The sequence below is a fragment of the Sciurus vulgaris genome (genome assembly GCF_902686455.1).
Source record: "Sciurus vulgaris genome assembly, chromosome: 10".
Lineage (NCBI taxonomy): Eukaryota > Metazoa > Chordata > Mammalia > Rodentia > Sciuridae > Sciurus > Sciurus vulgaris.
The window spans coordinates 8,252,947-8,267,772 of NC_136470.1; the positions used below are offsets into that span (position 1 = coordinate 8,252,947).

A 14,826-nucleotide genomic window follows, 5' to 3' on the forward strand; every position below is an offset into this window, starting at 1 on the left:
CCTTCCTGCATTCTTTTTGAAACTCCAGGAAAAACTGGAAGACTTGGGAGTGCTGAGGGAGCTCCAGGTCGCCCCCATACCTGACCACGGAGAATCAAGGAGGAAGGGACAAAATGCATGTCAAGTTAAAGCAGAGACTTCCAATACACTTTTGAATCCCAGAATGGCCAGCAGCACCCGGGAAGGGCTGGAGCATTCTCACGTGGCCAGTTCCGACTTCAGCAGGGCCTGTCCAGCCCTCCGGGGCCTCAAGGCCGAAGTCTCTCTTTCTTCCTTGGGCCCTAGCTTCCATTTCCCTGCGTTGCTGATCTTCAACTCAGGGCACGTCGTCCATGTTCTGCACTGTCCCCTCGACCCACCCAGCTCCTCCCTCCACCCGAGGACATCGCCTAAGCCATTATGGCTACAGTTGGAGCCAAAAAATAAGTCACGCCTTGGTCAGAATAGGACCCGCAGAGCCAGCAGGTTGAGTTGCTCAAGAGGAGAAAAGTCCAGAACAGTGTGGGGTCAACAGCTAGGTGAGCAGCTCAGAGGTCACTGTGGCCAGACGATCGGGATCAGGAAGGGATTTGCTGAGGGCTTTTAGTCACTGACAGGACTAGGGTGACTCTTCGGGGAAGCCCTCAGCAAGGATGCAGAGAAGCCAGTGAACAACCAATGGCCCCGCAGCAAGGAGCTCGGGCAGGGGCCGAGGCTGGACCACCTGGGGAGGTAAGGATTTACCTGCCAGCCACCGGGAACCGGTGGAGCACATTTTAGGAAGGAGATGACCGTGTAGCTGTCTCGGGCATTCTTGTTCTAAAACGCGGAAAGGCCACTTCTGGTTGGTCTTGAATAACTGCCTCCACCAAGCCACCTCGCACGGTTTGCACAGGATAGTCAACCTTCTAACCCGAGGGCACGTGAGCCACACGGGCCGGCTCGGAGAGCACCGTCGCTGTCTAGGCAATCTTCTCTCAAATGCCCTGGCCTTGAAACTTCCCAGCAGTGAGGGAAGGGAGACAGGAGCGCAGCCGGGTCCCAGCGGGGTCGCCAGCAGCCAGACGAATGGGACTCAAGTGTTCTGCATGTGAGTTTGGGGTGAAGCTTTGAATTGGGGGGTGCCTGGGGTTGGAAGTCATTTGTGTCAGAAGCTCTGAGGCCCCCACCGATCAGGAGTGCAGGTGGGTGAGGTTGGAAGCCAGGCTGGTGGCCTGGTACTCTCCGGGTGACGCGGTATGGCTACAGCTAGAAAAACAGCTTCAGGCTGGGCCTGGAGCCCAGGGCATCCTAAGCAGCTGGGAGTGAGGGCAGCGGGCTTCTGACGAGTCCGGTGGGACAAGAGCGCAGTTCCTGAGCGTCTGGGCAGAACTCTTGTGCTTGCAGGGCCTGTTTGGGAGCCAGGACTGAATCCGTGGGTGTTTTGAGACCCTCCCAAGTCAGCTTGGTGACTTGTCGACGCTGCCTGCTTCTGTTGGTTCTTATTCCTTTGTCCAGCAAAGAGGGCCGTGCAAAGTGCTCGGAGTTTCTAGACTCAGGAGCCATGTCCTCCTCGCCCCCGTGACCCCTCCCCTGCTCCTCCACATATACATATTGGCACTGGAGAAGAGGCAAGAAACTCGTAGGTTTTTTGTGTTTTTTTGTTTTGGGTACTGGGTTTGAACCTCGGGTGCTGAACCACCGAGCCACACCCCCAGCCCTTTTTTGTATTTTATTTAGAGACAGGGTCTTGCTGAGTTGCTTAGGGCCTTACTAAGTTGCTGAGGCTGGCTTTGAACTCGCCGTCTTCCTGCCTCAGCCTCCTGAGCCACTGGGATTACAGGCATGTGCGACGCGCCCGGCTAGATGTCTCTTAATAATGGTAAAACATGGTACGGAAGGGGGGAAATTGCCTGCGATCTGATCCATGAGCTAATCCTTCCACTACCTCCAGATCACATTCCAAGAGCTGCCACAGTCAGCCCAGGATGGGCGGGAGGACCCCAGACAAACAGAAAGGGAACCAGGATCAGTGCCTGAAAATGTCCCCAAACCTTGCAGCCCCTGGGTGCTGGCTTCTGGCTGTGAGTTCCTACCCAAAGGTCTAATTCCTCCAGGTCTCCAGCACCCCGCCTGGGTCTGGGGCGCATCTCGCTCGTGCCTGTCTCTGCTTGGTTCCCGCTTGGGGCACAGTTTCCGCTGTGAGGATGCTACAACCTCAGTAGAGCAGCCTTGTGTTTGTTGATGCCCTCCCCGCCGGGGCTTCCAGAGTTTTGTTTTGGTTGTTTTCTTTTGTTTTGTTTTATTTTTGTGATATGAGGGATCCAACCTGACTCTTAGGTTGTCACACATATTATCTTGGCATCTTCTAGAAAAGTTTTGGAAAGTCACTGCTCCAAGGGAGACAGCCAGGAGTCACACGAGACAGTCAGTGAGTCACACGCGGCTGAGCAGCTCACCAGCCTCCCTGTTATCTGGCTCCGTCTGATCCGCCCACCTCCTCGGTTTACTGCTCTGTACTCACCCATCGGTTCAAGGGAGCCAGGGCACCTGAGGGCATCTACAGAGAGAGACACAGGCTCTACCTGTGGTGCTGTGAAGATATTACTGATAAGCTGTTCGCCATGGTGCAGGCTTGTAATCCCAGCAAGTCAGGAGGCTGAGGTAGAAGCCTCACAAGTCCAAGGCCAGCCTCGGCAACTTAGCAAGACCCTGTCTCAAAGGAAAAACAACTAAAAAGGGCTGAGGATGTAGCTGAGTGTTAGACTGTCCCTGGGTTCAAATCCAAGTACCAAAATACACATACACACACACACACGTACACACATATATGATTAATAAATCTTTCCTCCAGTTCATTTTTTTAAGATGAAGATCAATAAAATTGAATATGTTCATGTTTAAAACTCATTTTCTCGCTTATCTCAGAAAAGATCTTGCCCTACACAGAAGCCGAGTGGAAGTCTGTTTTCCAGGCTTGTGCAGGTGGTCAGCCTTGCTGGCTCAGGAGTGACTCTTGGCACTTTTAAGCGCAAAACGTTCCTCTTTCCAGCTGATCTGCATCTTCCTCCTGTGGGCAGTGCCAGGCCTTTCCATGGGGCCCCCAGGCAACATCGCCCAGGGAATTTTCCACTGTCTTTGGCCTGCTGTCTACTTTCCACCTCCACTGTCCTCCCTACTGGGCGACTCTGTAAAGGAAAGCAGGGAGAGAGTGGGCTTGCCTCCTGCGCTTCCCTCCTGCCAGGGTGGGAGACCTGGAGCAGAGGAGTCTGGGAGCAAGAAGCAGGCCAGGGGCCCCACAGCTCCCGTGGACAACAGAGACGAAGACTGAGGCGGGCAGCCCCCGGTCCGTTTCAGCTGGAAGCCACGCTCCGGCACAGGAGACCGGCAATGGCTTGTTTTCCAAAGGCTCCTCCTTGGCAGATATTCACAAAGGCATCGGGCTGCACTTAAGTGAAGAAAAGGTAAACACCAAAGCCTTATTTTGTATTCTACAGGACACCGCAAGAGTGTCTGTCTCCTGTTTCTTTCAACATTCTCACTGGATGCCCTCATCCCTTTAAGAGAAGAAAAATCCCTAGGTCCAGTTTTGGGCACGTCCACCACAGGCCAGGCCGGGGGCGGGGCTTGCAGCAGCGTCACAGGGCAGCCCACGCTGTGGGCTGCCGCCACCTTGAATTTCTTGATTCACAAACAAGGGCCCTACGTTTTCATTCACGCTGAGTTCTGCAAATTCTGCAGCTGGTTCTGAGAGCAGGTAAAGGTGACACCAGGCTTCTGGTGGCACCCAGAAGCCTCGGAGGCACAGCTGGGTCACCTCCCTGAAGACCAAGCTCGAAGGCCACGGGCACTGTGTCAGCAGGTCTTCCTTTTACCAGGACTTCCTGATCTGAACCTCACACCTGGCTCGACTAAGTCTGAACTTCTTGAACGTTTTAAGAAACACAGACTAGCCTCCCCCAGGAGGGACCCCACCATATTTTTATGTCGATGTCATTCTTTGGGACCAGAGCCAGGAGGAGGGTCATCCATGAAAATACAAATGTGCGTGGGTAACTTCTGGGCCAAGAGCAGCATTCCAGGGACTGGGGAGGGAGCTCGGGGGTACGGCGTGAGCAAGGCCCCGGGCAGGGGGTTAACATATGGGATCCAGAAAGAGGGCCCTCGTGGCTCAAGCAGGTTTCTGTGGGGTGCTGGGAAGGTGGGCGCCAAAGGGTGAATAGGAACCTCTTCTTTCCAGATGCTCGGCTGTCAAAAGAATTATAGAGGCAGGTGGAAGTTCAGGGTCAAGGATTGGGGAAGAGCACAGGTAAGATGAAGAAGAGGATTTGAGAGAGAGGGAGTATGAGAGCCAAAGGCTTGTGTAGTAGATCCGACTCTATTCAGGGAACAGGTAAAAGGTCTGGCCAGGCAAGACAGTCTCCACCTCAGGGGAGCCCACAGCGGGCAGGCCCAGCAGAGCAGACACTCGGACATGACTTGGTTCAACATTTCAGACTCTTCCCCGCCCCCACCCCCACCCCCTACTGGAAACTAAACCCAGCTCAACCACTGAACTATGTCCCCAGACTTTTTTGTTTTTTTACTTTGAGACAGGGTCTTGCTAAGTTGCTAAGGCTGGCCTTCACTTGGGATCCTCCTGCCTCAGCCTCCCCGGTCACTGGGGTCATAGGTGTGCACATAGGTTTCTTTCAGACTCTTTTTTTAAATTTTAGTTGTAGGTGGACATAATACCTTTATTTTTATGTGATGCTGGGATCGAACCCAGGGCCTCAAGCATGCTAGGCGAGCAAGATACCACTAAGCCACAACCCCAGCCCGTTTCAGACTCTTAAAGTCACTTCAGTCACTTCAGTTTAGTCTGGTTCTCAACAGTGGCTGCATGTCCAACCACCTGGCTGGGGAGGGGGGCTCAAAAATCCCCAGGTGCAGACCCCCCAGTCCATGCACCAGACTCTGGGGGTCTGGGCCTCAGGGTCTTTTTATGGCTTTCCAAGAGGCAGCTCCATCCCGGGCCGGAGAGCCACTGAATTCTAGCCAGTTGACTGGAACAGCTAGATCTGAGCCAGGGTGGAGCCAGCCACCGTGGGGGGAGGGCAGCTGCCTGTCCCACACGCCTGGGGCACACACCCGCCGCCAAAGCTGCCCTGCAGAGGCAAGCGGAAGGGGAGAAGGAGAAAAGCAGGAAAACCGGTCCCGGTCTCACCGTCTGTCGGGCGGGTCACCCGCACACGCCCTGCAACACGTTCCCTGCCCAGACAAGAGGTCATCATCTCCCAGCCCCGTGTCTCCGCCCCGGCCTCAGGTGTCAGAGGAGGAGGAACCGCTGTGAGGACGCAGGTGCTTTTCACACAGATGCGAGGGCGGGACAGAGGCCTGGGCCACGGGTCAGCTCACTGCGGCGTCATGAGCGAGGACTGTCCTTAGAAGGCGTGTGTCCTCGGTGCCCTCCCTCTGGTCCCGTTCTCCTCCCCTTGTTCACAAGCGGAAGCTACGTGAACCACTGGGGACATGTAACCCCTGGAACAGTGGGTGAGACAACGGGGTGACAAGTGGCTCAGAGAGGTTCATGATGGCTCCTTGCCCTGCGGGTGGTCCTTTCACCTCTTCCCTGGTCTCCTGCCTCTTGAGGGTCCCTCTTCCTGTGATCTCACCCTGCCTGCCGATGCCATCACCCTTCCCAGTCACTGCAGCAAGCACACCTCCAGGACATCTCTTGGACATCACGGTGTCTCCCCTCTCCCTGGATCATTCCCAGGGGCATGCAAACGTACTTCAGTTTCTCTCATCTTCCAAACAACAGATCAGAACAAAGACCCTGAACCACCCGCTCGCAGGCCGAGCTTCCTCCAGTGCATTTAGTCAGCGATGATGATGTGCGGGATTGCTCATGGTTTTGCCTTGAATCCCTTCGGCAGTAGGATGAGGCCTGTGTCTCTTGGCACGCTGCTTTCGAATGTATAAATAATACACGAGATGCTAACGGAGGACGGTGACATTGAAATGCAGCTATCACAATACCTTAAGCAACTTGGTTCACAGCGATCTATGTGCCTCTCTAAGGATGCATTATATTCCAAGATCCAGCAGGGGCTGAAATAGTGGCAGTGGCAAGTGATCTTCCCAGGTAGATCTTCCCAACACCTATCATTTGATGAAACACGTGGGTGGTTTCTATGGCTGATGGAGTCCCAGGCTCTGGTCGCACTGCTATAGGCGGCTGCCTCTGTGCATAATGAAGGAACTGCCTGCTGTCAATCAGAGGTCGATGAAGTAAAACGGGGACTTTTCTCCTGTCCCAGTCCACAGCTTGAATCCGTGAGGCCCCCAACCCTGTCTTACAGCCATCGCCTCATTCCCTCGTTCCCCTTGGTGGCCCCAGTCCTTTGGAAGAATCCCCTGGGCTCGTTCTCTCCTGTCCCTCCTCTCTCTTGAATCCACTCCAACCACTCCACTCAAACTGCTTCTCAAGGGCTCCAGTTTCCTTTAAGTCACTAACCTAAGCATCACCTCTCCGTGCCCAGGTGACTTGATTGATCTGCTTACACCAGACTCAGTGGAAGGCCCTCTGCAGTGGGGACCGTCCTGAGTCAGCTCCCTCCCTCTGGCTGACTCCTCCCTCATGGTGGCTCCCTCTAGCCCTGGCCGGCTGTCCTCCCCAGCCCACCTGTGACGGTGGACCACTTGGGACTCAGTCTCCGGGCCCTGCTCACCCCACCTACGCTCACTCCCTAGGAGCTTCCGTCCAGTCTCAAAGCTTGCAATCCCACCTCCAAGGTGACGAGTCCCAAATGGACTTTCCAGTGCTGTCCCTCCCTGAACTCTGGTTTGAGTTTCCAACCACTCTTATCCCACTGGATGGTGACGGCATCTCAGAACTGTCCACAAGCAGAACGCCTCCTTCTATTTTTGATTTGCTCTTTTTAGATAGACATGACAGTACCGTATATTTTGATATATTATACATACATGGATATGACTTATTCTAACTAGGATCCCATCCTTGTGGTGGTACATGATGTGGAGTTTCACCAATCGTGTATGCACATGTTACGTCCATTCATTCTACTGTCTTCCCTATTCCCTTCCCCTCCCTTCCCTTCATTCCCCTGTCTAATCCAGTGATCGTCTATTCTTCCCCCTGCCCTTATTGTGTGTTAGCATCCACACCTGCAGCTATCAGAGAGAACATTCGACCTTTGGGTTTTTAGGGATTGGCTTATTTCACTTGGCATAATAGTCTCCAGATCCATCTATTTACTGGCAAAAGTCATTCTTTTTTACGGCTAAATAATACTCCATTGGGTATATATACCACCTTTTCTTTATCCATTCATCTGTTGAAGGGCACCTAGTTGGCTCCATAGCTTGGCTATTGTAAATTGAGATGCTATAAACATTGATGTGACTGCATCATCTATGTTGATTTTAAGTTCTTTGGGTATAAATGGAGGAGTGGGATAGCTGGGTCAAATGGTGGTTCCATTCCAAGCTTTCTGAGGAATCTCTATACTCCTTTCCAGAGTGGTTGCACCAATTTGCAGTCCCACCAGCAGTGTATCAGACTACCTTTTCCCCACATCCTGGTCAACATTTACGTTACTTGTACTCTTGATAACTGCCATTCTTACTGGAGTGAGATGGAATCTCAGTGTAGTTTTAATTTGCATTTCTCTAACTGCTAGAGATGTTGAACATTTTTTCATATATTTTTTGACCATTTGTATTTCTTCTCCTGTGAAGTGCCTGTTTAGTTCCTTTGCCCATCTATTGATTGGGTTATTTGAGTTTGTTTGGTTAAGCTTTTTTGAGTTCTTTATATATCCTGGAGATTAATGCTCCATCTGAGATGTAGGTGGCAAGATTTTCTCCCACTCTGTAGGATTCTCTCTTACATTCTTGATTTTCCTTTGCAGTGAAGAAGCTTTTTAGTTTGATACCATCTGACTTATTGATTCTTGATTTTACTTCTTACACTTTTGGAGTCTACATCTTCTTCTAGTAGGCACAAGGTCTCTGGTCTAAAGCCTAGGTCCTTGATCCACTTTGAGTTTTGTGCAGGGTGAGAGATGGGGGTTAAATTTCATTCTGCTACATATGAATTTCCAGTTTTCCCAGCAATATTTGTTGAAGAGGATATCTTTTCCTAATGTATGTTTATGGTAACTTTGTCTAGTATAAGATAACTGTATTTATGTGGGTTTGTCTCTGTGTCTTCTATTCTGTTCCATTGGTCTTCGTGTCTGTTTTGGTGCCAATACCATGCTAGTTTTGTTAATATAGCTCTGTAGTATAATTTAATGTCTTGTATTATGCTGCCTCCTGCTTCATTTTTCTCATTAAGGATTGCTTTGGCTATTCTGGGACTCATATTTTTGCAAATGAATTTCGTGACTGCTTTTTCTATTTCTACAAAGAACATCATTAGAATTTTAATAGGAATTGCATTAAATCTGCATAATGCTTTTGGTAGTATGGCCATTTTGACAATACTACTCCCACCTATCCAAGAACGTGGGAGATCGTTCCGTTTTCTAAGGTCTTCAATTCCTTTATTTAGTGTTCTGTAGTCTTCATTGTAGAGGTCTTTCACCTTTTTTGTTAGATTGATTCCTAAGTATTTTATTTTATTTTTTTGAGGCTTTTGTGAATGGGATAGTTTTCCTAATTTCTCTTTCAGCTGATTCATCGTTGGTATATAGGAATGTCATTGATTTATGGGCATTAATTTATATCCTGCTACTTTGCTGAATTTGTTTATGAGCTCTAGAAGTTTTCTGGTGGAGTTTTTTGCTCTCTAAATATAGAATCATATTGTTGACAAAAAGGGATAGTTCAAGTTCTTCTTTTTCTATTGTACACCTTTAATTTCTCTCTTTTGCCTAATTGCTCTGGCTAGAGTTTCAAGGACTATGTTAAATAGAAGTGGTGAAAGAGCGCATCCTCGTCTTGTTCCAGTTTTAAGACAGAATGCTTTCAATTTTTCTCCATTTAGAATGATGTTAGCCTTGGGTTTAACGTATATGGCTTTTACAATGTTTGAGTTATGTTCCTACTATCCCTAGCTTTTCTAGTCTTTTGGACATGAATGGATGTTGTATTTTGTCAAATGCTTTCACTGCACCTATTACCATGTGATCCTTGTCTTTAAGTCTCTTGATGTGCTGAATTACGTTTATTGATTTCAGTATGTTGAACCAACCTTGCACCCCTAGGATGAAGCCCACCTGATCATGATGCACTATCTTTTTAATGTTTTTGTACAGAGTGTCTCTTGTCTTCCCTTCAGCCTCTGTATAAGTCAGGGCTTTCCTAGAGACAAAGAACAAGATGTATGAGGAATTGGCTCATGTGATTATGGAGATTGGCAAGTCCAAAATCCACTGCATGGGCCAGGAGGCTGGAGACCCAGAAGAGATGATACTGATGCTGCAGTCAGAAGGCTATAGGACCAGGAAGAAATGATGTTGAAACTGGGTCTGAAGGCAATCTACTGAGGAACTGACTTTTCTCTTGATACATTTGAGAAATTTCAAGAACATTCAAGAAATATTCTTAAATGTTTGTGTGTGCCCCCCCCCCACCAAATTCATATGTGAGAGCTCTAACCCACCACATCATCGTGTTTGAAGATGGGGTCTTTGGGAGGCAATTAAGGTTGGATTAGGTCATGAAAATGGGACCCCATGATGGGATTAGTGCCTTAGGAGAAGAGGAAAAGAGAAGGTCTCTTTCCACATGTACATAAAGAAGAGCTAGTGAGCACACAGTGAGAGCCCTTGCCAAGAAATCAATCAGCCAGAACCTTGGATCTTGTACTTCCCAGCCTCCAGAATTGTGAGAAAACATGTTTCCTTACCTTCAGCCACCACATGGGATATGAAGACAGTTTGTCATGGCAGCCTGAGTTCACTTAAGACACCAGTTTTTTGTTCTATTCAGGCCTTCAACTCATTGGATGAGATTCACATTAGGGAGGGCAATCTACTTAAATTCTACTGACTTAAGTGGTAATCTCATCTCAAACATTCTCACAGAAACAAAAATAAGTAGTGTATGACCAAATACCTGGGCACCCTACAGTCATCTCAGTAAATCTCCATTCCTCCAGTGACCAAAGAGAAAAACCTTGACCACTTGTCTCTCGCCCCTCAGCTAAACCACTGGCAAATCCTGCCAGTCCCACCTTCCAAATGCACCCAGAAACCAGCGTTTCTCTGCTGTGCCTACCTCTATCACCATGACACTGGCCCAGCATCCCAGTGTCTCTCACCTGAACGATCACAATAGCCTCCTATTGGTTGAGTTACTTAACCTTTCTAAGCCTCAGTTTTCCCATCTGCAATGAGAACAATAAACACATTACAGATTTAAGAACTAAATAAACACCAAGGGAAACACTTGGTCACAGGTTGGCATATCATAAATAGTCAGTAGATTTATCTGTGATTGGTTTTAGTCTTATCATTAATAACTAACAGCTTTTGAGTCACCTGGGCTAAAAGGAGCTTGCAGAGAGTGAGCTTTAACATCATTATTTTATTTAGCCTCAGTAAATCTTAGCCTTGTGTTTTCATTTGACACCACATTTGTAACCACAGAAATATATTCCTATTTCAATGCTCAAATAAATAATGTGCAGAGTCTTACCAAGTTCACAGAATAGTTGTCTTGTTCGTGGGGGCTTCCAGCCCAGCTGTGACAATGTCCTGTTGCTTGGGGTATTTTTTTAACTTTTTTTTTCTGTTTTGATGTAAGTCCCAACTGAAGGGAGGCCTTGCCGAGCTCTGCTGCATTTCCAAGGTAAAGCCTGTGAGCCCTCTGAGTCACTTTATCCAAACCTGGCCTGCACCCCAGTTTTGGGTTTTTATGGCCTATGAAACCAACACATGGTGATTTAACAGAAGCAGACATCCATTCTGAAAAGAAAGGTCAGCCATCAGTCCGCGCGCGTGGCCCAGCCCCACACACACCCTGCAGAACTAAGGCCCCAAAGTCTTTGTGGGCTAAGTAAACCTGACATACCTTTTATACCCTGAGAAGCTGAGTCACTTTCACAAGTGTATGAGCTACTGGCTGCAGGCAAGGCTCACACTTGAACTTTGACATCTTTGAGGGCTTCCAGAATTTTCTCCTGAGATTCTGTCCCCCATACTTTGGGACATGAAGCTAACTTCTGTTTGGCTTTATTAAGTGACAAATGTGAACAGACAGAGGGTGCTGGGCACCTGAGGGAAGGGGACTCATGGCCCACAGTCAGGTGTGAGCACTGTTTCTGTCACTTGGTGCTGCCAGGCAGCCAACCCTCTGCAGGACCAGCTGGGGCTTCTGGGACAAAGAGTCACAGCCTGGTTGTCAACAGCAATGCATCCTCTCACAGTTCTGGAACCCAGGAGTCTGAAATTGAGGTATCAGCAAGGCCGGTTCCTCCGGGCCGTGAGGGAAGGCCATTGCGAGCTTGGTGTGGTCAAGGGCGCCCCCCGCCCTCCCCGGCTTACAGCTGCATGCTCTGGCCTCTGCCTCCGCTCCATATGTCATCTTATAAAGACGCCGGGTTAGGAGCCACCCTGTTCACATGACCTCATGCTGACCAATCACATCTGCAAAGACCCTATTTCCACAACAGGTCACATTCTGCTATGTGGGGTCGGGACTTCCATGTATCTCTTTTGCGGGGTTGCAATTCAATAGAAAGCATCCCACCAAACATTTCAACTACTAATCGTCTAATAATCATCTAACACTTCAGAAAATAGCCTATGTCCACCTATTTTTCTTTTTTAACTTTCCTAATTTATTTTCTCGTACAGCAAGATTTTACCCACCCAAGCCTTAAAAAATGAACCACAACAACATAGAAGAGTCACACAACTATCTCATGAGGCAAAACAGCTAAGAAAAGGTGCCCATGTGTTTTAGAAGATGAAATTCAATTGTTTCTTTTAAAAGTGTTTATCCTCTACATTTTTAAAGAATTGTAATGAAATCTGGTGAGCTGAAATTAGAGAGATAATGCCTCCCGGAAAGGGTTTAGGATTTTTGTGGTCACAGTGACTTAGGTTTATGGGTTTTGGTAAATCAGTAGACTTCCATCTTATTGAGTTGAAAACGGCCTCTGTGGCCTCTAACCACACGCCATGATTTCCACTTGTGTCGACACAACCTGTTCCCCAAACCAGTTCTTGTTTTGAAAAAGAGGCCGTTGCTCACTCATGCAGAGGAGGGGAATGGAGTCAGCCTATCACTGGTCTTCTGCGTGACCTCAGGCCAGTATTTCACACTGGCTTTACCGCGTAACAATAGCAAGCACCAACCACCCCGACATCCTAAGCTCTGGTCGTGTCATTACCCTGTCTCTGCCTCTCATGGAAAGACTGTGGACGGCACAGAGACTGCTCATAAATTTAAAACACAGATGCCTGCCAGTCTGAAAAAAAAACCAGGGAAAGTTACAGAAAGCATAGAACAGCAGTCAAGGAAACTTTTTAGAGCCAAAACCCCCACACAGAGGTGCATCCTAAGAGAATATGAAATGGTTTTTCCAAGGTCGTAGTTGATGGCTTCATCATAATCCTTACACATCTGTATAAAATGGAATCTGTGAGGTTTCTAGGAAATGGAGCCACTTGCTTCGTACATGGTCAAGAAAGCCAGCGTCCAACACATGCTTGGGTCATGCCAGTGGAAGCTCCTTCATTCTGGCGCAGAGTTCAAGTTCTTTGTCTTTTCCTGTTGGGTAGTTTGGCTATTATATCTTGTGTAAGTGATTCCCAGTCTCCCGGGGGTTGACCTCAGTTCCCAGATCTGAGCACTTACGAAATATCTAAACAGCAGTAAGAGGCGGAGGGATGGGGGACAGGACCACCCTTAAGTTGCTGAACACCAAAGTCAAGGCCGCTCCAGCCACTGCTCATTCAAGGTGCCTCCTCATTTTCTCTCTGATGAAGTTCTCGGGAGACACCCAGTTTGCTGGCTCCTCCATCACAGACCCAGCACCGAGTCAGTTGCATTTGGAGACAAGCTTGTGTGTGATGGCTTGTGACCAAGCAGCTCTAAAGGTGCTATAGATACAAGACAGCCCAAAGCTGAAATGACTGCAAATGGCAGATTGTCCATCTCTTTGCCTGGACGGCAGTGCCCGAGTGGTTCTGGGCAGGAAACCTCTACCATGCCTGGTCCGTGCCCCGCCCCTCTGCACGGGACCTGTGCTGTTCCCGTTCTGGGACTGACAGCTCCTTCACCAGTCTGGGGGGAAGAGCCTGGGAGCCTCCTGTCCACGAGAAAGATTTCACCATAGGGGCTGATTTTGCAAAGGATAAGGTGACAGCTGCAGATAGCTAGGGGTGAGACTTGTGAGGACAGGGACGTGTGGGGTTCAGACGCCCTCCAAGACCCACACTGCAGCCCTCTGAGCATGGCTGGCCCAGGAGGCTGAGCAGAAGGAAGGCCTTCAGAAGACAGGACAGTGTGCCTGGGGACATTGGACAGACAAAAAGCAGAACTGGCTCATAGCACATCTGTCCTTTGTCCTGGCCTGGCTGTCCCCGCTGGCCGCGGCTGTGGAAATGTTGCTCACCTTGGAGATGAAGCTGCAGGGTTTGCCCAGCTGGGGTCCAGGCCCCTGGCAGGTGAGCAGTGTGAGACCCTGCTGTGCACCAAGGGTACCTTTTTTTTTTTTTAATACTTTCCTGTAAAAATAAGTGAGGCTCACAGACTACAGAGGAAGGAGACAGCATAAAAATTTATGTGGAAAAAGACCTTCATCCCTCAGAGCTGGAGCTCATAACACCAGTCCAGTGTGAGGGGCCGCCGGTAGCACTGGGGTTTCTCACAGCTGTTCTTCGCAGATTTTCACGTCACTTTACAGCCCCGGGTTTTCTGACACTGGGGGAGGACACGTCAAGTCAGAGCATCCTTCTGGGCCTCCTGTGGCTGCTCACTCCACTTCTGGAAAATCAAATTCTTTTTTTTTTTTTTTTTTTTTTTTTTTTTTTGTCAGTCAATCCTGTCCCACCACTGCCTCCATGAAACGTGTTTTTTTTTTTTTTTTTTTTTTTTCTTTTTTAACCCAGAATTGAACCCAGGGGCTCTCAACCACTGAACTACATCCCCAGTTCTTTTTTAGAACTTATTTAGAGAGAGAGTCTTGCTGAGTTGCCTGGAGCCTCACTAAGTTGCTGAGCCTGGCTTCGAACCCGGGATCCTCCTGCCTCAGCCTCCTGAGCCGCTGGGATTACAGGCATGCGCCACCCTGGATCTGTAAAACTTTTAAAGGATCCAAGTCAAGGGATTCTTTCTAAATGACTTTACTTCTAGTTGTTCTTTGGAAAAGGGTGTAGGGGTGTCCTTAGTCAAATAAATTTAGAAAATGCTTCGTATGAGCACTCCCAGGAAATCTGTGTTTCTGCATGTTATGAGCTACGAAGTCTTACAGCTTTCCTCAAAGGTAATTGATATTTATGTCCTTCACCCGCAACAACCTACAAATGCAGCGTTCCAAGAGGCACTGTTGGGAAACCCTGTCCCAACTCCTGCTCCCCACCAGCTGCATACCTGGGCTGGCACTTTCTGGGCTCCAGAACCCATAGGCAACTCGGGACACTTATTCGTTCCTAGGACGCATGGTCTTGCGAGATTCAGCCCCACCCAGCCATGTCTTTTGGGAACTTGATCTTGGAACGCTTTTTGCTTGGGGACCTATCTCTCTCTAGCCACACGCCAACCAGGAAAGGGTAGCCCATAGGTGAAGTCAAATGTGACCCTGGACCTGCTGGTTCAGCCCTGGTGCAGCAGCCCCTGGGAGGCCAGAGGTGGGCAGGCTCCTCCCTGTACAAACAGCCCTGCAGGGTGGGGTCTTGGGTGCCAGGG

The 14,826-nt window shown here is 49.1% G+C and overlaps 1 protein-coding gene across 4 annotated transcripts in view; it reads left to right on the top strand.

Annotated features, from left to right (window-relative positions):
- The window catches only part of CLDN14 (claudin 14), a 97,260-nt gene that overhangs the window by 78,327 nt on the left and 4,107 nt on the right, over nt 1-14,826 (top strand). Inside the window, exon 1 of one of the 4 annotated variants that reach the window (XM_079155199.1) lies at nt 491-711. The exons of 2 other annotated variants lie outside the window; for them this stretch is intronic. The gene's annotated coding sequence lies outside the window, so the exon portion shown is untranslated. One more of the 4 variants, XM_079155200.1, reaches the window with a different exon arrangement.